Source organism: Microcaecilia unicolor, chromosome 7 (assembly GCF_901765095.1).
Source record: "Microcaecilia unicolor chromosome 7, aMicUni1.1, whole genome shotgun sequence".
In the NCBI taxonomy this organism is placed as follows: Eukaryota; Metazoa; Chordata; class Amphibia; order Gymnophiona; family Siphonopidae; genus Microcaecilia; species Microcaecilia unicolor.
In genome coordinates, this window is record NC_044037.1 from 52,729,702 (window position 1) to 52,757,190 (window position 27,489).

Consider the following 27,489-nt stretch of genomic DNA (forward strand, 5'->3'; position numbering starts at 1 on the left):
TCCAAGTATTCTGAGCTAATGCTCTCATCAACAGCGCCTCACAACCTCCTGAAAATTGTGCCACAAATCTTCGGACATCCTTGTAGGCTCCCAATCCGCTGATGGAGCCAAAGCTCTGAACCGATGCAACTGTAAACGAGATAAAGCATCAGCAATCTCATTACAAACCCCAGGCACATGTCGAGCTGTTAACCATAGATTCAACTGCAAACATTTTAACACAATCAATCTCAATAGCTCTACCAACAGTGGACAGCGCGAATACTGCTTATTGATTGCCCATACCACTGCCATGTTATCAGAATACAAGGCAATCCTCCTGTTACACAACCTCCGCTCCCATAAACACAAAGCCACCCAAATTGGAAATAATTCCAATAAAGCTATATTTCTACACAAACCCATCTCTCTCCACCATTGAGGCCACCCTTCTGCACACCAAGCCCCTCCGAAATAAATCCCAAATCCAATTTCCCCTGAAGCATCAGTGAATAATTGCAAATCCACATTGGAGACCAATACATCTTGCCACACACATATACCATTAAACACTGACAAAAATTGTCTCCAGATTTGCAAATCTGCTCGTACTGCCTGTGTTAAACGCACTCTAAAATGCGTCTTCCGCAAACCCACTGATAACAATGCCAATCGCCTTGAAAAAACTCGTCCCATAGGAATCACCCTTGTTGCAAAATTAAAATGCCCCAACAAAGACTGAATCTCCCTCAACGTCACCTTTTTCCTGGTGCAGACCCTATCAATCTCATTATACAGAGCCGCAATCTTTTCTCTAGGCAGCCGAGACTCCATTCTCAACGAATCTAACTCTATCCCCAAAAACACCAATTTAGTCACCGGACCTTCACTTTTTTCCACAGCCAAAGGAACACCCAACTCCTTTGCTACAGTTCTAAATGCTGACATCAATGAAGCACACTGCAGTGAATTTTCTGGACCCCCAAACAAAAAATCTTCCAAATAATGAACAATAGAATTCCAACCACTAACCTGTTCCACTACCCAATGTAAAAATGTAGCAAATGCTTCAAAATAATTACAAGAAATCGAACACCCCATCGGCATACATTTATCAAAATAATATTTTTCTTCAAATTTAAATCCAAGCAACCTAAAAGCTGAAGGGTGCACCGGCAATAAACGGAAAGCTGCCTCAATGTCCGCCTTTCCCATCAATGCACCTCTTCCTAAATTCCTCAACAAATCCACTGCCTGCTCAAAACTTGCATATTGCACTGTACACAACTCTGGGTCAATAAAACTATTCACACCATAACCTACTGGATATGATAAATTATGAATTAATCTGTAAGTACCTGGCTCTTTCTTTGGTATCACACCCAATGGAGATACAACCAAATTTTGTATGGGTGGGTCGGCAAATGGTCCAGCTATTCGCCCAAGACTCACTTCCTTCTTCAACTTTTTCCGAACTACCTCCGCATGCTGAATCACAGATAAAGCGTTCTTACACTTATGATCCAACACCGGTCCGTCAAACGGAATTGGAAAACCTTCTGAAAAACCTACCCACAATAAATATGCATCCCCACCACGCGGATACCGCACCAACCAATTCTGTAAAGCCAATACTTTAATGGGAGAAGGGGCCTTGCCAGCCCACTCCTGGGCCGCCCGGAGCTCCACCTCACCCCGCCCTTCCCCTACTCCCCAACCCTCCTCTTGGACATTTAAACACTGGGTGAAATCCTTGACAAACACTGCAACAGTGCCTGAATCTGCAGGCAGGCCTATTACATCGTCCTGCATTAAATTGGAAACAAGCATTACTGGGGCCACTTCCCCTACCCCCAAATCCGCTTGTCCCAACACTTCCTCCGCCTGCCATTCCAAAACTCCCTGATCGCACACTGCCCACTCCCCCGGTATTTCCCACTGAGCCACTACCATACCCGGGAAATCCAGCAGAGGCTCCCGAACGAAAGGGAGGATTAACCGCAGGGGTAAAATTAGCAATCCACAAATCAACACCACGCATTCCCCAATTCTCAGATTTGTCCTTTGCCAAACTCCGTCTAAACTGTTCATCATAATTTACCCAGGCCCAGCCGCCATACATTTTATAGGCTCTCAAAATTAAATCACAATAACACCATAAACCTGGATAAAGAGCCGATTTCTGAGCCCCAAGAACACTCGCAAAAACATGAAAACCTAATAACCAATTCATAATAGTCTTAGGCACTCTACCTCGTTTTTTCTTTCCTTCTTCTTTTCCCCCATCCTTCCCTGCATTACCATCCCTGTCATGCGCCAACAAGGCAAATAAATCTATATATTTACCCCTTAAAATTCTCTGCTGCCACTTTAGCGTTATATAACAATCTAAAGGTGCAATATTACATAGCGTGTGACCCATCCTCGAACCCACCAACATACCTGCCCGCTGAGTATCTCCCGAACCCCTTACCCCATTCCCCCCATCACCTTCCCCATCTTCTGAAGAAGATGAAGACGATTCAGAGGAATTCCAAGAATCTGAAGATTCCCACACCTGCATCGGGTCTCCTGTTCCACCCCTCCTCTGCCTTTTCTCACTATCCAGCCTCTTCACAACATGACACAAATTACGCAAGAATTTTTTATTCCGCAACTTTTTCCTCAAACCCTTTCCCATCACCCTTTTTTCTCTATTACTCCTATCTCTAGCACCGTCCCGCCCTTCCCCTCCCTCCCACCCCTTACTATATCTAGATGCGCACAAGTCCTCCAACTCACCAATGGCTCTCCCAGAAGAAGGTCCCTCCAAAGGATCATCCTCCATCGTATTTTGCACCGGGACACCACCTCGCATCTGCATACCACCAGCCATATCACGAATTGCAGTACTAGTGTCCAACCTATGACCCCTCTCCTGTTCCATATGCAAAGCCACTTGACACCCCATGTCAACCTGGTGTCCTTCACTCACCCCTTCTCTACCATCAACAGCCATCTCCCTGCTCACCATACTACCTCTAGCACTCCCTCCATCAGACACCGTCCTACTATGTTTCTTTTTCCCACCTGCTTTACCCCCACCTTTAACCATCTTTTTTGGACCTATTAACCACTCACTTAATTCTTAATCCAGTACCCCAGTTCCCACACTCCCCAAAAACTCAGCCCAACCACAAATCCCCCAAAACAAACCCCCTTTATGAATATAATGCCCCACACTTCCCTTTACCATCAAATACCACCACCAACATACAAACTCCCCCCCCACCCCACTTATAACTTCCCTGCAACACCCTTCTCACAATTCAAACTGCCTTACAATATAACCCGTTTTTTTTTTTTTTTTTTAATAATATACCTTTAAAACCCCAAGAATCTCACCCCGTTCCAACCAAACTGAAAACCCACTCCTAACACTGTAAAACACCTCACTGCACCCCTCAGCCCACTAATCCGTCAAGCACAACGCTCCCACACACTGCACACTTATCCGCCCCTGTAACCTCAAAACGCACCCGTCACCCCTCCTTTACACCACCCCACACCTACACCAATTCACTCCGATAATATCCCCGCAATTGTCCGAAACCGGAAGTGCCTGCAAAATCCCGCGTTTTACTCACCCGCCCTCCCCCACATAACACACACTTCAAAACCCCGATTTTCCGCCCTTTAACATAAAACCATCAACCCCATCCCCCATTATTCATGCACTTCGTTCACCAACCCCCTCACCTCCGCGAAACCGGAAGTGCCTGTGAAACCCTCGCTTCCCTCACCCGCACCCCTCCCAGAACACACACACCTCAAACCCCGATTTTCCGCCCTTCCATCAGCAAACCATCCACCAAATCCACCATTATACATGCGCTCCTTGTCCCAACCCTCTCACCTTCGCGAAACCGGAAGAGCCGTTTTTTAACGCAAAGTTCACAGACCAAACCTCCCCCAACACAGGTAAGTAACTTTTCAATATTTCCTGAGAAAAATTGCTTCAAATAATCCTCCTTCAGCTCCCTATTATCAACCTTAACCCACTCCTACCTAACTAAACTAATTTAGTGCTAAATCATCACCTTATTTTAACGCCTCCCTTCCCACCAATCCTAACCCTTTTCCTTTACCCAATCCCCTTCCTCCTTCCCTGTTGCTAACCTAACTTCTACCTAATTCTAATCTTACTCCCTCCCCCCCCCCCCCCCTCCCTTTCTTTTCCCTTCTTGGCTGCCTTGGCTTCAGCCAATGTTAACTCCCTCACAACTTAACTGTGAGGGCTTCCATATTTGAAAGCAAGCAAGCTTGGGACATATACTTAGGATTTCTTTCTAATGGAGAGGAAGGGATAGTAAATGACATGGATGGGAAGATTGGATAGATCATACGGTCTTTATTTGTTTTCATTTTTCTCTGTTTCTATGATACAAGTGGGCTAAATTGTGCAATTACACCATGAAAAAACCCATTCTTACATAATCTTCAGCACAAAACCTTTTCTTCAGTTGCTAATCTTATTTTTAATTGTAATTAATCAATCATTGGTGAAAACCCCCTTTATTTCATGTCATTACAAATTTCTCTTCCAAACAATGAAATCTTTAAACAATTGCTAGATTAAAATTTTGCACTTAGCTTCAAAGAAAAGCAGATCATAGCTATGAAAGTACTTATTATACTATCCCTGTTGGCCAGTGTTTCATGGCAAGCTGCCTCAGGGGTTTTGTAGAAACAAAATTAAATATAATTAATTGCCACATAGTAACAGCAACATATAAAATGGAATGTAGTACTTGCAGCATTTCAGCCTAGCTGGTTTTCAAGCTAAGGATATTGTAATTCAAAATGGCAGCATTTTAAATAGGATTCCAAAACTGGTGGCATAACTTTAGTCCATCAATGGCAATCCATAATAATATTTTCAAAATTTGTTATAAAATCACTTGAAACAGCTCAAAAATCAAATAAAATGTTTCTGTTGAATATTAATGATGAGACCATGCAGCGTGACAGTATTTTTTATTTATTTTTTGTTACATTTGTACCCCGTGCTTTCCCACTCATGGCAGGCTCAATGCGGCTTACATGGGGCAATGGAGGGTTAGCTGAAAAATCCATCTTATAGTGAGATTATGACAATAAATTGCATAACAGTTTAAAGAATCAAAATTCTCTTTTATGGAATACATTACCAGAAAAGTTACGTGTGTTGGCTACGATTATAGCAAGTTTTTTCTGTACGATGGTTGTCCTTGGTGATATATGGTTTTATATAATCACTTTATATTTATTATGACATATCTTAATTCATTTTTATATATGTTTTGTCCTAGATACCTTTTTAGTGAGTCATTTGTTTTACCATTGTTTTGCACCAAAGGTCTATAGGTACGTTCCTTTTAGTATGTGTCAATCATTATATATATTTTAATGATTTTATATTGTTCTGATTATTATTTAGTGTTTATTCGTTCAGTATGTATTCAAATATTTTTATTATTTTTTATGATATGTTTGATTGTTTATGTTTATATTTTTTATGATATGTGTGGGTTTGATTGTTTATGTTTCTATTTATAGACCCCTGAGGCAGGCCCTTGTGGCCGAAACATGACTCATGTCGGGTCATTTTATTGATTCTAATAAAGACCTTGTTTGGGAAACACTGCTTGTGAGAGGACCTTTGTTTGGATCCACTGTTGTACATTTGACTTTCTGTTTCTCCTGTGGAGAGATCACCTTCTGTGGGTGTTGGCAGAGTTATCCACATTTAAGAGTCCTTTTACCAAGCTGCGTTAAAAAGAGCCCTGTGGTAACGACAGCGGACGTTTTTGTCGCAGGCTGAGGCCCTTTTTACTGCAGCGGGTAAAAAAACAAAATACATGGCTTGCGTGGCCATGGGGGGGGGGGGGGGACACTAACCCAGCAGTAACCGGGTAGTGCGCGCAGTGCCTGATTATCACCGGGTAACCACTGTGCACAAAATTGAGCTCCATTTTCCCCAGTGTGGGAAATGGCATGCACTGCGGCTGGAACTACTGCTGCTGCCCCCGTTGGGCCTGCGGTAGCTCCAAATTTGTACATGGTAAGCCCATGGTGGGCTTACTGCTACTTTGTAAAAGGGCCTCTTAGGGGTCCTTTTACTAAACCGCGGTAAGTGTGCTTATCACAACTTAAAAAGGCTTCCCATGGGAGGTCCTGCTAGAAGTCTGAGATTATCATCAAATTTCTATTTGATTTTCTAATATCTGTTGCCCTTAAACTCATTGTTAATCATTGGAAGGATAACTCACCTCTTTCTTTCCAAATGTGGTGGAATTGGGTTATATTGGACTCAAATACAAATCAACTTACTCATCCAGTTTCTCCTACATAAGCACACAACTGTGGAACGCATTACCAAAAGCCTTGAAAACTACGTACGACCACCTAAACATCCGGGAAAAAAACTAAAAACTGACCTGTTTAAAAAGGCATACCCTACCAATCCAACATAAATGCCTGATCTCTGCAACACAACAAAACTAAAGCATGTAATGGACATAACACAACTCTTCTGTTGTACGATTCCCTAATGTGGCTGTGCCACATGAACTTTATCTTACCGCAATATCACTTTGTATTTGTTTACATCGAAGTCTGCAAACACCTCTCCGGTACTGTGTAAGCTACATTGAGCCTACAAATAGGTGGGAAAATGTGGGAAATAAATAAAATCATGCGCTATAAATATTTTCATTTTTATGGCAGAGGGGGTGTTTCTGGGGCAGAGAGTGGATGTGCCAGTACTGATGAGTTAGCGCACTGCGCACTAATTAGCACTGGATTATTCTGTGAGCTCTTACCAACTACAAAATATTTGTCTTTAAGTACTCACACGCTAATTTGTTGTAATGGCCACACACTATTAACTCGTGGCAATTAATTAAAAAAACGGGAAATCGGCCGTTCTCAGCACAGGACAAAGGCACACTAAAGCCACTTTTTCCCACACCTTTATGAAAGGACCCCTTAGAAACAATTGAAAACATAATTTTTCTTTCAGACATTTCCACTTTAAGTGGCAGAAATCAAGGGGGCCCTTTTACAGAGTTGTGGTAAGCCCAACGTGGGCTTACCGCTCAGTCTTTCAGGACTACTGCTGGCCCAATGCGGCTGCTGGCGGTACTCCCGCCCCGAGCGCATTCCATTTCCGGGGGAAAAAAGAAAACCCCCAGAAATGGCTTGCACGGCGATAACCCGGTATGGCCATGTAGTAAGAATTCTCTTACCACACGGCCATGTGTGCCTGGGGTCTTTTTACCCGCTGTGGTAAAAAGGGCCCTGGTGCGTGGGGACGGCCCCCATTGCCAGTGCAGGGCCCTTTTTACCGCAGCTTGGTAAAAGGGAGCCTAATGTTTAATTTGAGGCCGTGGAACAATTTGTGGTGTTTGTGATATGTGATTTTTTAAAAAAATGTTTTATTGTTACCTGGCAGGCTAGAAATAAGAGAAATAAATACAATTATGTTTAAATTTCATACAGTATGATATGACCAGTGCTTCTTTGTTTGCTTGTTTAAGGGCACACATCCTATATAATAATTCTCACCTCCAACGTTCTGACTTGCCTGGGACCGTGGCTCATTCTGAGTTGGTCTGCTAGACTCCGTAGATCAGGCTGACATCACCGTAGCCATTATGATGTTAACTTCAGTACCCGGGAGGAAAAAAAAAACATGCCTCACAGCTGATCCATGTCCAGAGAAGGGTCGCTGGACATGGGTGGCTGGAGGGGGGGCAGGGGAGAGAGGAGGGTCGCTGGACATGGGTGGCTGCAGGGGAGCCAAGGAAAACCTTGCTAGCGCCCGTTTCATTTGTGTCAGAAACAGGCCTTTTTTTACTAGTGAATCTATAATGTTTGTGAAGTTTTCCCCACATACATAAGTTGGCAAGGGTATTTAGGGGTATAGTTATCAGCTTGGGCTATGAATAAGATGTATATTTTACCACTAAGGGGCTTAGTTTTGAACATGGACTACCGTTAAGACATGTTATTTTACTACTAACTCATGCTATTTTAGCACAGGTCCCACTTTATGCAATGAAACCTAATTACTGATAACTGGGATTAACATTGAAATAACACTTCTTAATGGTAGCCCACATTGATAACTATAGCCCCAATCACATAAAAAATAATTACAATTTGAAAAATATTTCATTTCCTACTGTATATTTATTTATTTATTGCATTTGTATCCCACATTATCCCACCTCTTTGCAGGCTCAATGTGGCTTACAATTCGTCGTGGATACTGGAAATAGAAGAGAATATACATTTGGTTTTACAGATGGTTTTGGGTTACATGGTGGTGAAGTACATGGTTGTATTAAAGCAAAAGACATTATAAGACATTCCTATATATATTAAAGATTGTGCAGTTACACGTGTTGATCTTTGTGATATATCTTGTCGAAGAGATAAGTTTTCAGTAGTTTACGGAAATTGGTCAATTCATGGACCGTTTTCAGGTTGCATGGTAGTGCGTTCCATAGCTGCGTGCTCATATAGGAAAAGGTAGATGCGTGCATTAATTTGTATTTCAGACCTTTACAATTGGGAGGATGAAGATTGAGGAATGTGCGAGAAGATTTTATTGCGTTCCTGGGTGGTAGTTCTATTAGGTCTGACATGTAGGCTGGGGCGTCTCCATGGATGATTTTATGGACTAGGGTACAAAGTTTGAACGTGATGCGTTCTTTACGTGGGAGCCGGTGTAGTTTTTCTCGTAGGGGTGTCGCGCATTCATATTTTGATTTGCCGAATATTAATCTGGCTGCCGTGTTCTGGGCTGTCTGGAGTTTTTTTTAAGTATTTGTTCTTTGCAGCCAGCGTATAGTGAGTTACAGTAATCCAGATGACTGAGTACTAGTGATTGTACCAGATTGCGGACGACAGACCTTGGAAAAAATGGTTTAATTCTTTTTAGTTTCCACATTGAGTGAAACATCTTTTTAGTTATGTTTGTCGCATGATTCTCAAGTGTTAGGTGTCGATCAATGGTGACTCCAAGAATTTTTAGGGTGTCCGAAACTGGTAGGTTTAGTTTAGGTGTGTTGATGGTGGTGAATTTATTCTTATTGTATTGCGAAGTGAGTACTAGGCATTGGGTTTTTTCTGGATTAAGTTTCAGCTGAAATGCATCTGCCCAGGAGTTCATGATGTGTAGGCTTTGTTTGATTTCGTTGGAGATTTCCCGTAGATCTTGTTTGAATGGGATGAAGATCGTTACATCATCAGCGTATATATATATGGGTTTAAGTTCTGATTCGATAGTAGTAGTTTGGCCAAGGGTGTCATCATTAGGTTGAATATGGTCGGTGAGAGAGGGGATCCCTGTGGAACACCGCATTCAGGTGTCCATGTAGCTGATGTAGCCGAATTTGATGTCACTTGATAAGAGCGTGTAGTTAGGAACCCCTTAAACCAGTTGAGAACGTTGCCTCTGATGCCAAAGTATTCGAGGATGTGTAATAATATTCCATGGTCAACCATGTCAAATGCGCTTGACATGTCGAATTGTAACAGTAGTATGTTATTCCCGTTTGCTATCAATTGTTTGAATTTTGTCATGAGCGTAACTAGTACGGTTTCAGTGCTGTGATTAGCGCGGAATCCTGACTGGGAATCGTGTAATATTGAGAATTTGTTTAGATATTCTTTAAGTTGTTTGGTCACCATACCTTCTGTTATTTTGGTAATTAAGGGAATGGATGCTACTGGTCTGTAGTTCGTTAGTTCATTAGCGTTTTTCTTTGCATCCTTGGGTATGGGGGTGAGTAAAATGTTACTTTTCTCCATTGGGAAGAGTCCATTTTGTAGCATAAAGTTCACGTGGTTTCTTAGGTCCATTATAAATTGTTGAGGGGCTGACTTCATGAGGTTGTTTGGGCATATATCTAATTTGCAATGAGATTTGGCGAATCTTTTAAGCGTTTGTGAGATAAGGTCTTCCGGTAGTATTATGAATTCAGTCCATATCCTGTCTGCTGGGTAAACTCCAGGGTCTGGGTCTAGGCATTCTAGGAGTGCAGTGTAATTGATGGGTCTGACAGGTATTTTGAGTCGTAGTTATATGATTTTCTCCTTGAAGTACTTCGCCAAGTCATCAGCTCCTGGTGTGTCTTTGCTGTTGTTAGTGACTGGAGTAGTATCTAATAGTTTATTCACGAGTTGGAAGAATTTGTGTGCGTCTTTGTAATTTGGGCCAATTTATCATTTATCATTGCACAGATAACTTTCCTCCTTATTTATCAATGTGGGCTACAGTTAAGATGACTTAGGGCTTCTTTTTATTTTAATATTTATTCATTTATCCATTTTATTACAAGAAACATCTTGCTTAAGAAAGTATGCAAACATAAGGCAGTTATATAACTACTAAGGAAAATTAAGAAAATATATATAAAAAAAACAATATACATTTTCAAGGTAACCCATACTCAAGTCCATAAATTCGAAATCCAAGATTAGGAAGTCTAAGGGAGTATAACAAAAGGAAATATATGACTGATAGTGCAAACCTTGCTAAGTGGAGTTATCTTATAATTTAATGCTTATCCACTTTTACCGAGGCAATAAGTGCTGACACGTGAGCTGGTTCTGTGAAAACATATTTCTTCTCCCTAAGCCTTATTATGCACTTGCAGGGGTACCTTAAAAAAAAGGTTCCCCCCAAGTGCAAAACTTCAGGCCTAAGGAGCAAGAATTGTTTCCTCCGTCTTCTAGTCTCTTTAGAGACATCAGGAAATAATAATATTTTAAAGCCCAAAAAAGGCTTATCTTTATTTCGGAAAAATAAACCAAAGATCCAGTTCTTATCCGGTAATAATGCAACTGTCGCCACTAACGTGGCGGCAGTTGCTAATTCAGAGTCAGAAGTCTGAAGCAAAAGAGAGACATCAATCGGATTGTCAAATTGGTTCAAATCTTTCCCAGGAATATAATATGCCATAGTTAATAGTGGTAAATTCGACTCAGGTATCATCAAAATTTCACGCATATAGCGTTTCAGCATCTCAAGGGGAGCAACATTCTGTAGTCTAGGAAAATTAACAAATCTCAGATTATAACTTTTAGTATAATTGTCAAAAATTTCAGTTTTCAGTCTGAGGTTTGTCAAATCTTTCGTCATAGTAGGTTGTATTGTTTCAATCTTCACAATTCTTTGATCCATTTTATCCACTTTATCATTTAACTCTTTAAGCTGCTCATCTTTTTTTTGTAAGTCAATTTCCAAGGATTTTACTTTTGGCAATACTTCATTAGTCTGTTTTAGGAAGGTTTGTCCCAAATTAGAAACTAAGTCCCATAATGCATCTAATGTGACTTCTTTCGGTTTAGTTACTAACTCTTTAGGTAATTCAAACCTTTCAGAAAACCGCTCACAAGTCTCACCCAGTCCCTCAGGTCCTCCTCCCTCGATCCTCGGCGATTCCATGGGCAAACTGCCCTCCGTTCCAACCTGAGATGTAAATGAAGCTTCCAATCGGCGTTCCTCTGGGCCCCTACCACCTTCCGGCGTGGACCCCGTCGATTCAATAAGGAAAGAACTCGCGCCGATCGGCTGGGGAGGGGGGGTGGGCGCAGCGGGGCTCAAGGTGACTTCATAGCCAGGAGAAGCCAAAATCTCCAAATTGCCCGCGTTCCCTACTGGCTGCATTCCGCCGTCTGAAGTAGCTCCCTGTGGCCTCAAAAAACGATCCATCGGACCAGGTAAGGAGGGGGGTAACGGGGAAGCTCTGCTCGTTGTTCTCCCTCTTCGTTTAGGCATTTTAGTAGAGCACGGAAAACGAGGCTCACAGCAACTTAGCTAGGTGCAGCCATCTTGGATTCCCACCATTCAGACTTAGGGCTTCTTTTACAAAGCTGCGCTAGTGATTCCTGCACGTCAAATGTGAGGAAGTCCATAGGAATTGAATGGGCTTCCTCTCATTTGCCACACCAGGAATCGGTATTGCAGCTTTGTAAAAGAGGCCCTTATTTTACTACAAGTCAAGCTATTTTTGTACAGGGTCTTCCCCACTGAATGACTTTAAATTTAGTTATTTTAACATGTTAAGCAGCTGTCCCATTTATGGAGTCCCACTGCTTTTAACACCAGTTATATCCATAACCTTTGAAAACATTAATATGGATTGCCATTGGAGGAAAAAAGTCATGTGACCAGTCTTGGAATTCTATTTAAAGAGCTACCATCTTGACATATACCCCCTGATTCTGTAAAGGTTGCCAAAAATTGTACGCAAATTTAGACACATTCCTAATTTGCGCGCTCAATTTAATTGAATAACAAGCCAATTAGTGCCAATAATTGGCTTTTTAACAAGCAATTATTAGCACTAATTAATTTAATTGGGACCAACGCATGTAAAGTTAGGCACAGGATCTGCGCCTAAAATTTACACATGCTCAAAAAAGAGGGGGGCACAGAAATGGGAGGGTCATGGGTGTTTTGGGGTGGAACAGGGTGTGGCTTTAAGTTAACATGCATCCCAAAAAAGAGGATATGGAAATGGGAAGATCATGGGCATTTAGGTACAGGTTGTGGCTTGGCTTTGAGTTGTACGCATAATTATAGGATGTGGGGGCTCTGTGCATAAATATAGGTGAGCACTCAAATTAAACAAACCTTGTCTTTCTAGTGTGGGGATTAATTTACTCCAAATTGCTAACTATATCCCAAACACTGTTTAATTTCATATAATCATAGATAGCATCGATCACAACAAACAGTCATTGCTATATATAACTCCACATTATTTCTTGAATGGGGATCATCAGATTTTTTGACCACCTCCACCATCTGCGGACGAAGCCCCAGTATTACAGTGGTGATGCCCACTTCTTCATTGATCAGCCCGTGTAAGATCTTAATTCTTATTTTCTGTACTTTTTTTCTTTTTATATCCAAAAGTTCTTATGTAATCCAATTATATATTCTTCTAACATGGTCAGGTTTCGATAATCTTCGTCAGGGAAGAGGCATGCATCACTAAACTCACTCTGGCTCAATTTCACTAAAAGGAGCGTGCAGGGCATGAGGGGGAAGAAAGGGCAGGCAACGCAGCAGCGCCGGAGACCGGTGCTGGAAAAAGCTTCAGCTGACGGGGATTGGGGACCTCTGCCAGCAAAATCAGGGGCCCAGAGGAAATTTGAGGGGGCTCAGGCCCCCATGGCCCCACGTAGCTACGCCACTGTCTTGGAGCATGACAAATCCATGTGCCGATGCTACAGCAGGGCTCCTTTTACAACAGCTCCGTAAAAGTGGCCCTAAATATTGTCAGTGCTTGTACATCTTCTGTCTCTGCCACAACTCAGTCCCCTCCTTGCCGTAGCACTGCCAGGACTGTGTCAAGGTGGCCAGAGCCATTATTCTGTAACACTAGCCAGTTAAGTGTCATGTCCCCTACCTCAATGCAGGCGGCGTCCTCGGGCTGCGTGGGGTCCTGTCGACACGCACACTTGACTGGCACCTTCCTGAGCCATGTGTGTGTATCCTCTCTGGGTTTGTTCAGAGAGCTGTGGTTGCAGGCTCCTTAATTACTTTGTTTCCATGCACCTGTTTCTGCTCTCTCTCTCTGCCTGGCTTCCAGGCTCCTTGATTGCTTTGCTTCCACCCACCTGGGTCTGCTCTTCCTCTGCTTGGCTTCCTCTCCTATTGGTCTTCTGGTTCCTCCTTCCCCTGCTCTTGTACTATGGCTGTGCCCCTTCTCCCTGCTGATGTCAGACGCCAGCACTTTATCAGCTGAGCTCTCCCTGGACTCCATGCTTTGGCTTCTACTTTGGTAGGTGTTTCTAACTCTGTATCTGCTGCTTATCTACTGGTCCCTCGTTGCTGACTTTGCCTGTACTTGGATTACCCTTCTGCCTGCCTACTGACTTTCGCCTGTACCTGGATTACTCTCATGCCTGCCTACTGACTTTCGCCTGTACTTGGTTTACTCGCTTGCCTTCCGCCTGCCTACTGACTTTCGCCTGTACCTGGATTACTCTCTTGCCTGCCGCCTGCCTACTGACTTGCCTGTACCTGGATTACTCTCTTGACCTGCTGCCTTCCTGGCCGATACATTCATCACCCCGCTTCCAGCTCCGTGCCGTAAGTCCTGCAGGCCGCCCGCACCTAGGGACTCAACCTCTGTGGAACGGCGGTCAGTGCAGGTGAAACCCGGGGTTGTCCAGCCGCCAAGCAGAACCTGGTCCGAGTACCGGGCTCAGCAATTGGTACAAGAACTCATAAGTCTGACATTAAGCACCACTAAATATCAGTAGGCAGCCCGTTCAGCATGGTTTAAGCTGGGATGCGCTTCTACTGCCCACTAAAATCACGCCTAACCACCTCTCTTTTTTTTTTTTTTTTTTAGCTGGGCTTCTAAAAATTTGGACTAACGCCCATGTTTTTCAAAAGGTTTCCATCCTCTTGCACCAAAGCACAATCCTCCCGCCAAATTCCCTATTGCTCAACACTATGAACACGCCTATATTTGCATCTCATTAGCATTGAGCATTAGGGCATTGTTCTTCTGCGCTGTTCCGGTGGTATTTTTATGGTGCTATTCAGAACAGCGCTGGAGTTTTGAGCATGGGGCCTCAGCTCCCTCAGATTATAGGTGAACTGCAGTTCAAAGGCAGGAAGAGGGGGTGGGGAGTGGAGAGGGAAGTTGTCAGGGCACATGAAAAGCAAGTCAGGGTCATCGAATGCTCTTTGGACAGAAATTCAAATGAAATAGAGTGAATAGTGCAGGACACAGGAGACCTTCTTTGGATGGTGGGAGTGTCAACAACAACAAAAGGTAACGAATAGTCCCAAATCAAGAAGGGGTGGTGTAGATTTATTTACTTATTTATGACCTTTCTAACCCACATTTTCCCGTACAATTCTTTATTAGATTCTTTATTAGTTGGTAAAATAAGACTGCCACTGGCTGGGCTGCCTGGCTGGGTGGCTGGGTTCACATCAGGTTCTGCAACTTAGATTAAATAATATACTGTTTGCTTATTTACAACACAAACCTTTACTGACTTCTGCTCAGTCTGTGTTGAGGCACCAGTCCTAAATTTTACTTTGAACTTCTTTCATTTATTTTGGCTGGAGAAAGGAAACTTTTATCTTCCCTTCATATTACAAATAGCTCTCCTCATGCCCTGTGATTCGGAGCTGGATCTATATTTACATCTAACCCTTCTCCTGGACAACAAAGAAAAGGCCTACAGCAACCTGCATCCAAGGGTATCAGAACCAGAAACTATAAAGTTCATACCTACAATCCGTGAGTTGGTTTTATTTTAACTACATAACTATTTCTCTTTACCTTGACTTCCTGTTGATATCTTTTTGAAAAATATTTAAACTAAAAAACAAAAAGATAATAATAGTACTTACAGAATTAAAATCCAGCAAGCAGCAATCACTCCGAGCTAGACAGCACTAATCTCCTGGCTGCAGTGCTGCTTGTAAGGTTCCCATCTTGGCCCCTTCCAGTGAGTATGGCTGTGCAGATTGAAGTAGTGCAGGTGTAGAGGGCAGGACTAGGGTTTCCAAGTGATGTCAGATGCTAGCTTGCATCTGATTGAGCCCAAACATCCGTTCTCAGCTCAACTGTTTTTGGGACTGGACGTTCAGGCCCAATCAGATGCAGGCCACATCTGACATCACTTGGAAAGCCTGTAGAGGAAGAGATGCAGAGGTCATTGCTCGATCTGCCCTTTCTTATGAAATCTTGTGAAGCTTTGGCCTTGGGAATTTGATACATCAGTTAGCAATGATTCCATTACCCAAATAACGTGCAACTACTTTGCCTAGTCCATTTATCCTTTTTTTTTTCTCTCTTCAAACTAATTTGGAAATATTTATGAATTTTAAAGTATCTTTAATGTAATCCAGTTGGTTTGCAATTAGTTTGTAATGCCTATGACAATTTGCTATGTAATTTCATCTTTGTTGCTACAGCAGCTCTTCTTGATATAGTTCCAAGCCCTACCCAGGACTTTGTTTTGTTCTTCCAGAAAACCCTGTGGGTTTTCATGTTTTTTGCCAGGTCTGACATCAGAGCACCACAAGAAATATGAGCCCAAAGCCCTTGTTATTAGGTTCTGCACTGTGTGTTCTGAATTCCAAGAAAGCTTTATTTCAGTCGCACTTTGGTCTATAATTTCCTCTCAGCTACACTGACATACATGTAACCATTAAATTGCTTCCAGAAAATGCATGATTTAATCTTATGACCCTTATGTACATTTAAAATCAGCTTAGTGATATCTCAAATCCTCTTAGCATCCCAAACATGCCAACTAGTAAGACTGCTGATCCACAGGGTGGATTGCAGTGCTACCCAGTGAAATTTGCCTAACTAGCTTCTGACAGAAAGAATGTGCCTTGGTTCGGTGGTGTGTGTGGGAGAGGAAACTAAAATCCCCATCAACCAAAGAGAAGGCAAAAGTGCAAGAGGTCAAAGACCTATATAACAGTACTTAAAAGTTCATCTCATTGCCATACTACAGCTACCCTCAGCACTCCCAGACCACCCTTGGGAACTATAGGATGTGTAAATGCCAGGTCAGCTGCAAATAAATCTTCAGTGATCCATGATGTCATACATGAACAATATCTTGACATCCTAAGAATAATTGAAACGGCGAGATAAAAGTGGGGGTTTACCACTGGCTGAACTATGCCCAACAGGTTTCAATATCCAACATCAACCAAGACTAGAAGGGCGGGGTGAAGGGTTAGCAGTCTTGATTCAGGATACAATCAATCTGTGCAGAATCTCTATCTTTCAACTAAATGAATCAGAATCTCTTTTAATCCAGCTTGAAGAGGAGAAACCAATCTGGCTACTCATGGTATACCGAGCACCTCATAACAACACATTATCTGTGCAAGAATTCCTAGACATGATTACTCAAGTACCCTGAATTACCCTAGGATGGCGATCATGGGAGATTTCAAACTATACATCGAATCCCCAGATACCACCACAGCTGCCTTTCTGGACACGATGACAGCACTAGGTTTCACACAAATGATCAATTCTCCAACCCATGAAAAGGGTCACATTCTAGATTTGTTATTCTACAAAGGGGTTGACATCCCAGAATTCTGGGATAGCAGTATTGAAATAACACCCCTATCATGGTCAGACCATTTTCTAATTACATTTTCCCTAAGTGACCATCTGAAACAAATGGCACCTCTCAGAGTTTGGAAGGAGATCAGAGACAAAAAAAAGCTGACCGTTGAGAATTTCCTAGAGGCAACTACAGTGTCAGAACAGGTTAACATTTGGAATACACACTTAGCCAAGACCTTAGAGAAAATGGCACCACTAAAAAAGGTCTTATGCTCCACTTATACATTTTCCTCTTGGTTTTCTGCAGAAGTTTGGATCCTTAAACAGAAAGGACAGAAACTGGAAAGGAGATGGTGGAAATCTCGCCTGGATGAAGACAGGCTAAACTGTAGGAAGCACACAACAAAGTATCACCAAGTCTTAACAGCAACCAAAAAACAATATTTCTCTCAATGCATTGCACAGGTTGCCAATTCAACCAAGCAGCTGTTTAGTATAGTAAACAGCCTACTGCAATTCCCACAACAGAACTAGCCTTCCCATTCAAAACTCAACTGCAGTGATTTTGCTGAATATTTTGCCAACAAAATTAAAAGTCTCCACCAGGATTTACAGGCAATCCCACCCAGCCTCCAATCAGTTAATCAGGAGTGCATAAACTTGCCCCCTCCCCCAACAGAGACATATGGTACACTCCTAACTGAATAACAGAGAAGAGCCTTGACAAAATCATAAGAGACCTTCGACCAACTATCTGCTCCCTCGACCTCTGCCCATCAAAGATAGTGCAGCAGGCAAGTATGGGCCTCATAAAAGGTGCCATAAAATTGTGACCGCCTCTCTTTCTAATGGGCAATTACCAACAGCATTGAAAAGAGCAAAACAGCCTTGACCATGACAAACTATAAAATTACCGGCCAGTATCCAACATCCCATTTCTAGGGAAACTCATAGAACAGACAGTCTGTGTTCAACTCAGTGATTGGCTAAAAGAGAGAAACTGGCTAGATCTATGCCAATCTGGATTCAGACCCGGTTATGGAACAGAAACGGTCCTCATATCCCTACTAGATGATCTTCACAGAAACAGAGATGGGGGATTTGCCTCGATGTTAGTACTGCTAGATTTCTCAGCAACTTTTGACACTGTGGATCATGATATCATGCAAGCATGACTGGCAGAAACAGGTATCAATGAAACAAGTACTTGCATGGTTCAGATCCTATCTTCAGACAGGCAACAATCCATAATATTTGGCAGCACCTCATCGCCACCATGGGCACTGGCCTGTGGGGTACCATAAGCATTGATACTATCACCTATTCTTTACAATATCTATCTGAAGCCACTAGCCGAACTGATTAGGTCTATGGACACTCAATTCTACATCTATGCAGATGATGTGCAGCTACTCATACCCACTGAACCTGATTTACCTACAGACCTGAATAAATTGATTACCTGTCTAACATCAATTCAAGAATGAGCTAAACACAACAAACTTTGCCTGAACCCAAATAAAACCAAGCTTCTCTGGGTCCCAAACACAAGTGGATACGTACCTGACATCAAAATGTATTTTGGGAAGTACAAGGTCCCCCTCAAATCACAAGTCAGGAACCTTGGAATACAGTTAGATTCAACACTTACTCTGATTCCCCAAGTCCAAGCAACCTTCAACAGCTGATTCTACTATTTACGACAACTACTCTGCTTTTCTTCTTATATCAAGAAGGAAAATCTTATCCCAGTTGTGCATGCCATGATAACATCAAGACTGGATTACTGCAATGCACTCTACAATGGTCTGACTGCAAAGGGTCTGCACCAGCTCCAATTGATTCAGAATGCTGCAGCAAGACTCACAGAAGGTTGCAAGCGATGTGATCACATCACACCATTTTTGCAAAAACTTCACTGGCTACCAGTACAATACAGGGCTACATTTAAAACTCTATGTCTGATCTTCAAGGCCCTTAAAGGAAATGGCCCAGGACAACCCTCTACACACTTCCATGGACAGTAAGGGCCTCCCAAGGGGTCCTAACACACCCTCTCCAAAAGACATTAAATGATGTCTTCTCCGGAGTAGCACACACGCTCTGGAATGCACTCCCTGGAAGGCTTCGCTTAACACTAGACTATCTCTATTTCAGGATGCAGATGAAAGGTTGGCTGTTCAACCGGACCTTTAATTCAATTAGCTAACTTCTTAGTCTTGCACACACACAAGGAGTGACGCAGGCTGCCCACACTGCAGCAGGACATGTTTATCCACTCCTACCCTAGCTGAGATAACATTTCATCATCTCTCTGACCTCATGTGCAACTGTCTTTAAATTAGTCACCTTATTTTCTAACTCCTCTTACTCTGTTACCTATCTATGAGTCCCTTTTACAAAGCGGCGGTAAGCGGGCTTAGTAGTTCCCACCCCCAGCGTACCATCAGATCTGGCGCTACAAAAATATTTTTACTTTGTAGCACCGGTGCGTACCCGTCAGTAGCACTGCTCGGATACCACCGGGTTAGGTGGTGGTAAGGGCTCCCCACCCCACCCCCATAAATAGCCGCATGGCAAGTGCTTCACTTGCCGCATGTCCATTTCCTTAAGAAAAGAGAGACCTACCTTTTACCCGCTGTAGTAAAAGGGGACCTTGGCGCATGTCAAAAACACGCATCAACACCAGCGCAGGTCCCCTTTTGCCACAGCTTGATAAAAGGGGCCCTATATGTTCCATCTTTGCTTATACCCTTCACTGTCTATTAAAATGTTCTATAACGTATTGTGTTGACATTGTAAGTAGTATACTATGCCATACTTTGTGCTGTTATTGGAATATTTTTACTGCTGTAATTGTCGGTTGCTTATGTTTGATTTAGTCTTACTGTATACCGCCTTGAGAGAATTCTTTTGAAAAGGTGGTAAATAAATCCAAATAAATAAATAAAGATGCATCTAAGAGAAGTAATCATTTAGAAGTAAGGGATTTACATTAGTACATACAAAATAGTTTTTAATGTCTTTTTCTTTTGATTTTTATACATACAAATCAAAATAAGCAAAAATATTAAAGTTTACATAAAAGTGGTTTGTATGATGAACACACCAGATGCATCTCTGTTACAAGGATCAAATCTCTGGTGTTTCTTACAAAGAATATGGGAAGCAAGCAAAATGAGCCTTTTCCACCTTCGGGAAAGTCATTTTACTATTGCACATCGGTCAGATGGCATGAGTTGAGTCAAGAAAAAATCTGATTTTTGTTTAAATTATTTTATCTGGGATCCCCTCAACTTAAATATGTGCCGTATGATTCAGTCCCACATTTGGAACATCAACAAACATGCAGCAAAGTGATACTTTTCAGCCTAGTTAAAAAAATGTTCAAATTCTATTCAAACAATAAAAATAAATAATCTCAAAGGCCTTGCTTCTCTGAAATTCACACAAAACCCTGCTAATCAGATAATTAGACTGATCTTTACCTGATATGCATAGTGCAATAGCAGATTCATTATAATGTGCCTGAGGTTTATTATTCCACATTGGTCGTACATTGAGTAGGCAGGGAGAACAATATCCCTCCAAACTGATGGCAAAGGTAGTAGTGGAGGTAAGATGGTCCTGGTGGTGACTGATGAAGGGACAGTTTCCTCAACTCACAAGGACAGTGTTGTAGGTTTTTATCTCAACGTGAACACAGAAGAACAAAATCTTAGCAGCAAGTACAAACGCACAAAGAGCACAGCGAAGATGACTCGAAGAAAGGGTCTTAAGACGATGTATCAACAGTCCAATTTATTGATGTCCAAATCAATGAAATAACTCAAAGAGACTCAACACAGAGACTTGCTCTTGTTAACAGTTAGAGTTTACATACTTCCTTTATATCCATTTTTATGTGCGTTTTGAATATTCATTTTTATATTTGTTTATTTTAAGGATTTTGAATGTTAGGATGGGACTATCAACATAGATAACTATTTTTTAATACCAATTGCTAGTTATTTTTGTGCCCAAGTAATATTATGCAGATTTATATTATGCATTGTCTTTCTATGTATTTTATATCATGCTGCATTTTTTATCCTTGCATCTTGTATTTTTAATTTTATATATATTTTTTTGTGTACATACATTATTTGGTTGTGTCTTTTTTAGTTTTCCTTGACTGTATATGTATAAACCATGTTTTATATGTTTTTATTTAGAATATAAATACTCCTGAGGTAGGCCAATTGGCTGAAACATGGCCGTGTCAAGTCTCTTTGAGTTATTTCATTGATTTAGACTTATAATTGGACTGTTCATACACCACCTTAAGACCCTTTCTTCGAGTCATCTTCACTGTGCTCTTTGTAGGTTTTTTGCTGCCAGATATTTTTCCTTGCTGCTGTAATGTTTGCATGCTCATATAAACGTGAGGACATTGTATGACTGTTATGTCATTTTGTTCATTCACTCAGCATCACTTTGCCATCTTCCACATTGCTGCTTTGGTGTGTTACATATATAAGTACATAAGTAATGCCACACTGGGAAAAGACCAAGGGTCCATCGAGCCCAGCATCCTGTCCATGACAGCGGCCAATCCAGGCCAAGGGCACCTGGCAAGCTTCCCAAACGTACAAACATTCTATACATGTTATTCTTGGAATTATTCCTCACCATATGGCTGTATATGGTAAGGAGCAGTTCTGATGGTCATTCAACTTTATGAATTCTCTTGTGTTTTTCCTTAGAATACTCATTTCTTTCCCACTTTCCCAGGACTTCCAAAAGCTGGCCCAGTTGTGTTGTCATTTCATGTATAACCAGTTATATGGTGAGCTCTGTTTGGCATAAAGGATATGACTGATGAGATGCTATTGTGTTTTTGATATAAAAGAAGACTGTGGGTGATATATATGTGTAATTAGATGGCATGGTTGAGACTTTAGAACCTACTACTTTACCATCTGGTGTTGTAAATAATCATTATGCCTGAATCTACTTGCTGTTGTTCATGTTCCTGAAGCCAAGTACTATATTGGTCTTTCACATTCAATCCAGCAGACTCACTGACCCATATGTGTGTGTTCTTTGTTTGTGAAATGCGGTAAGTCCTCCAGCATTGGCTCAGCCATCTGTATTAAGAACTACTTACTCCCAACCTACCTACCTACCTATCTATCTTAACTGGTTTCCAGACCGTAACAATCCTTCTTAAGATTAAGATGAAACAATCAAATCAGATATCAGTTAGCATTTTTTTAACAGTCCAATTCTACAGCTTTGCCACTTAGTAATAAAGTCTTTTCACAGTTCCATAGACTTAGCCTCAACAGGAAAACTTCCCTTCTATGTTGGGAGATTTTTCATTCATATGCAAATGAACTAGAAAGGATTTTCTTGGTTTCTATCTTTTATGCACTAATCTGCAAGTCCTCCAACACCTCCACTTCTTCTTCTTTCAAGGGTTCTCGGTAACTTTCACTAATTTCTAACTCCATGGGTTCAGGTTCCCTCTCATCATCACCAGTCAGCATCACCTTAGAGTGTATTGGTCAAACATACCCCTGGCCTCTCTGAATGGATAGGAGCAAGGTAGCAAACTGGTATAGCTTCAAGGGAATGGGTACTGGTATGATTCATTCTCATGGGTACGTAGTTCCCTTTTATATAATGAAAGCGTTCTAATCATCTCAGGATCTGCTTGTGCAGATGGGCCTTCAATACTATTCCATCCCTGGGTTTTTGGTAGGATCTCTTTTCTGCAGGGAATTTTCTTTTTAGGTAGATACTTCTTTACGCCTACCTAGGTTTCCTCACCACAGTATATAAGACTAAATGTGAAAGGGGATGTATACACGGAATATATAGATGGGCATTTTCAATATGACATCTAAATCTGACTTTAGACATTTTGCTGAAAACATCCAAAAATCAAGTAGTGAAAGTCACTACTTTCAAACCAGAAAAATGTCTGTCTATCTTCTTTGAAAATAACCATTTCCTAGATGATGATGTGCTTAGTACATCTAGCTTTTTGAACCGTAAAAAAAAAAATCCAAGTAAAAAGCACATAAACTCCAGCCATTGGGATGTAGGAGGAGCCAGCTTTCCTATTAGACTGGGCACATAAGCATCCCAGCAGTACATTGCCCAAGGGGGCACTGAAGTGGACTTCACTCAAAAGGTCCTAGGTATATATCTCACCATTACCCCTTTATATTGTATAGTGAGCCCTTCAAAACCCAAGAAAAACCTACTGTACCCAACTATACACCACAACAACAACCCTTTTACAGATACGCCGCAAGGGGCAAGAACGAGGAGGCTGCAGACCTACCCCCAATGACCCTGCTGGACCACCAGGGATGTAGGTAAGCCTGGGGGCTTACATTCACAATTGGGGGGGGGGTCAGGGTGTCTTGCAGGGGAGTGGTGTCTTAATGTGGACTGGGGGGGGAGGGAAGGAAGGGGACATTGGCAGGGAGGGCAAGATAGGGCTCAAGACCTTTTTTTTTTTTTTTAAGAAATACAAAAAAAGAAAACTTTACGCAGCCCCGGCCTGATATTCACCCAGGGCCACATAATTCTTATGCAGCCCTGGCTGAATATTAGCCAGACCTGCATAGGCTCTAGCAGCCTGCGCAGCCCAAATTATTCTCCAATATTCAATGCTAGTGCCTGGACATGGCCAGCACTAAATATCATGAGATAATTTAGCCAGCGATGATCAACATTTAAAAAAAAAAAACCCACTGACTTCTGCCAGCTCAATACTGGAAGAATTGCCTCTAACAAAAGAACTCAGAAACAGTTCAGCATTTGGCATAATTCCAGTAGTCCTTTGTGCTGGACCTCCTCACTCTCAGGGTGACTTTTCCAAATACCCTTGTTCAAGCATTCATTCCTCCTAGCACCCACTTTCCTTAGACAAAACACTGGCTTTGGTACTTCTAAAGCATTCAGGCTCTTCCCATGTAATAGAACATACTTGGTTTAGAGGGGTTGTGGCAATATGCAAATTAGGCTGTCTTCATGGCCTAGCTTTATACAAATCAGCCCTGTACTTAGCCTCCTCCAATTCACTCTGTGGGAGTAATTCTCCTTTAATATGATTCTCTTCCATATTGCAACATTGAACTGAGCTCTTTCTCTGAAGTACTAGAAATTCAGTTAAACAGCCTCCACCCCTTGCACAGGATAGTACTCCACCATAACCTTATATTCCTGTCTTTCACCTCTGGCTGTTAATCTTAGTTCCAAAAACAAAAAATTCTTCCCTCCAAAGAGAATTGTAACACTCTCACTCAAAAGCCCATTAAGGTAATCCCCTCTTCCTTACTCAGGTGTTCATGCCCTGGGATGGTCAGCCTGTTCAATCCATCTATCTGTAGTTGTAAGTAGGACTCCTTCCTTCTCTTCCAGTTCCCCTTCTAGGTGCTTCACCCTAGAGAGTGCTTTTAAAGTTCTCAAGGCTCTAAACCTCTCCCCCTACTTAACTCCACACCTATAAGGATGCTTGGCCTCCACCCCTTTAAAAAAAAAAAAATCAATAACCCTCTCTTTCCCTCACAGGTCCCATATCTGAGAATTCTTAAAGGGAGAATGTCATTCTTTTTATCTGTTCTAGGCTTGGCATGGAGCAAAAGGATGCAGAGCCCCCTTCTGTGTCCACTCTGAGAGAGGACATCATTGGTGCCTTTCACAGTATACAGTAGAGTGTGTGTGTAAGACAGAAAATCTGTATGCCCTCCCTTTTCATCCCTTTTTTTCCATTTCCAGTGCTTCATTCATTTCCCTCCATCTCAAATCCTTCCCCCATTCTTCTTTCTCCACCCCATTTGTGAGATCCGTTCTCCTTCTCCTTATTCATTTCTTCCCTGTAGCCAATATTGTAATCCCATGCTAATTAATCATCCTCTCCCCTTATTCTTGATCCCCCTCCTCCTTTCCACAAACTAATCATTAAAGGCCTCTTTTTTACCAAATCACACTAGCGATTCCCAGCGCAGCAATGTCGGAAAAGCATATTCGTAGGAATTGCCACACAGAAATCGCTAGTGTACATGGTAAGGAGGGCCTAATCTTCTAGCCCAAAGCTAGAAAATTATAAAAAAGATTATACAATTTATATTTTTATAAAATAAAAGTAGCTTTATTTAAAATCTTTTTTTTTTAATTTGAGAATTTTTTATTTTTATTTATTTATTACATTTGTACCCCTCGCTTTCCCACACATGGCAGGCTCAATGCGGCTTACATAGTAACAATATAAAGAATTACAAAGTTGTAAGAAGAATATACGATTTGTAGTAAACGCAAAATTAATGGGGTTAGCGGATAAGTAAATTGAACATAGGAGGGGTTGGGTGCAGAAGGAGTTGAGCGTTGAGAGGTAGGCGTAGGATGATGGAAGGAATAGATATGGGGTAGCAAAAAGGATAAAGGGAAACATGGTCAGAATCATGTGGGCAAGTTTTGGTTAGGTTGAATCGTTAGGGTAGGCTATCTTGAAGAGATGGGTCTTCAGTGCTTTTCTGAAGGGCAAAAGGCCGTTAATGGTACGGGTAGGTCTAGGTAGAGCATTCCAAAGCTGGCTACCTGAAAAGGAAAAATTGGATGCGTAGAAAGATTTGTACTTAACAATTAATGCACAAATATCAGCCAGCATACACAAATGTTGTCTTTGAAATTCTGTACATCTTTGACTGTCGCACATCATTTAACCCTGAATTGTACCAAAATGCTTTTTACAAAAGCACGCAAATTTGTGCAAACATGCCATGGAATTTTCTTCTTCTTGCCATGGAATCTAGCCCTGAGGTCTGGCAGCAAACTGGGATATGTGAATATATTTAGATGAACATTTACAGTATTGAATCCCTTCAATTAACTTCACTAGGGCTTCAATCACCACTCTCATCTATGTACATATTTTGTTTCATCAAATTTAATTATTTCAACCACCCTAATTAATTTGTTTTACTCACCACAAAGATGACAGTTTAAGTGTGTATCGTATTCACAAAGAGGCTTATATAGTAAAACTTCACACTACAATTGTTTGTGTGAGAATACTAAAACGTTTACTGCGTGTTCTAAAACATCATTTAATCTGCAAGGCAGTAATTGTTAGCCGAGGCCATTTAAAGACAGATTTTAGAAATGATTTAAAATCAGAATTGAAACATCCAGGTGGCGTCGAGTCAATTTAGTCAGTATTTCAGAAAAGGATCTGCTAATGTAGAGGCTTTTCTAAAATATGTGCAAGAATGGACATGTATGTGCTTAGTACATCAGCAATTATCAATGCCTAAAATATTAATGGGGAGCAAGCGCAACAGAGGGAATGGGCAACACAGACCAGAGGTCACAGAAAGTACAGTGCAGTGGGCCAGCTATGGGACAAGAATAAGTGAAGGCTCTTAGCAGAGGAGCAGAGCCTCCATCTTTTTTTTTGTCCTGTTGGTGGAACATTGCACTCTACTTTCTGCTAAAGTATCAATGGAGTCAACATGGCAACACACAGGGGTCATCTATCTCCCCAGTTTTATTTAACATCACTATGGCTTCACTGGGAAGAAAGTAGGCGTCTCTTGATTAACATCCTTTCATATATGCTGATGATGTTACTATCTATATTCCATTTCAAAATTCCATTGAGATTCTAACAAATGTGCAGTTTAGATATACTAGAATCATAGGCTGCATTGTTCAAACTTAAATTGAATAACTATAAGACAAACTTTTTGGTAGTCAGCAGTCCATTTTGACCTGTTACATAAGCTAGTTTTTCTTTGGATAATGTGACCTACAAACTGAAGAATACTTTGAAAAGTTTGGCTGTTGTGCTGGATAACTGACATTTGAAATACAGGTGTCCATGGTGGTAACCAAAGCTTTTAGAATGCTATGGAAGCTGTGACGGGTGAGAAATCATTTTTCTTCAGAATCCTATTGTCTACTTTTGTGCTTATCGACTTAGATTATTGTAATATTGTATATATTGGCTGTAAAAAATCATTGCTGACTTAAACTTCAGACAGTGCAGAACATTGCCGCCCGCCTGATTTGTAGAATACAGAAGTTCAAAAGGGCATCTTCGTTACTGGTGAGGTTGCATTGGCTACCTGTTGAGGCTTGATAATTTTTTAAGCTGTGTGTATTAATCTTTCAACATTATTTATTTATTCTTTACATTCAGCCAGCTTTCCTTATTTGGCTTCATAATGATGGAATCCGCTACCGCTAGAAATCAGGTCTTTGGGATCTTGCGGTCTGCTTCAAAAAGTGTTAAAATCTCCTTTTTTCTTATTCCAGAAATGGTTGTATTAACAATGTGACACTGTGTTTTTTTTTTTTTTTACTTTCTTTACACTTTCTTGTGTTTCACCTAGTTCCAATT

The 27,489-nt window shown here is 41.4% G+C and overlaps 1 protein-coding gene across 4 annotated transcripts in view; it reads left to right on the top strand.

Moving 5' to 3' along the window:
* The window catches only part of LPAR4 (lysophosphatidic acid receptor 4), an 82,602-nt gene that overhangs the window by 50,571 nt on the left and 4,542 nt on the right, over positions 1-27,489 (top strand). The window contains exon 1 of one of the 4 annotated variants that reach the window (XM_030210155.1): positions 15,212-15,287. The exons of the other annotated variants lie outside the window; for them this stretch is intronic. The gene's annotated coding sequence lies outside the window, so the exon portion shown is untranslated. Of the gene's footprint in view, positions 1-15,211; positions 15,288-27,489 lie in introns of those variants that run through there. 4 annotated transcript variants of the gene reach the window in all.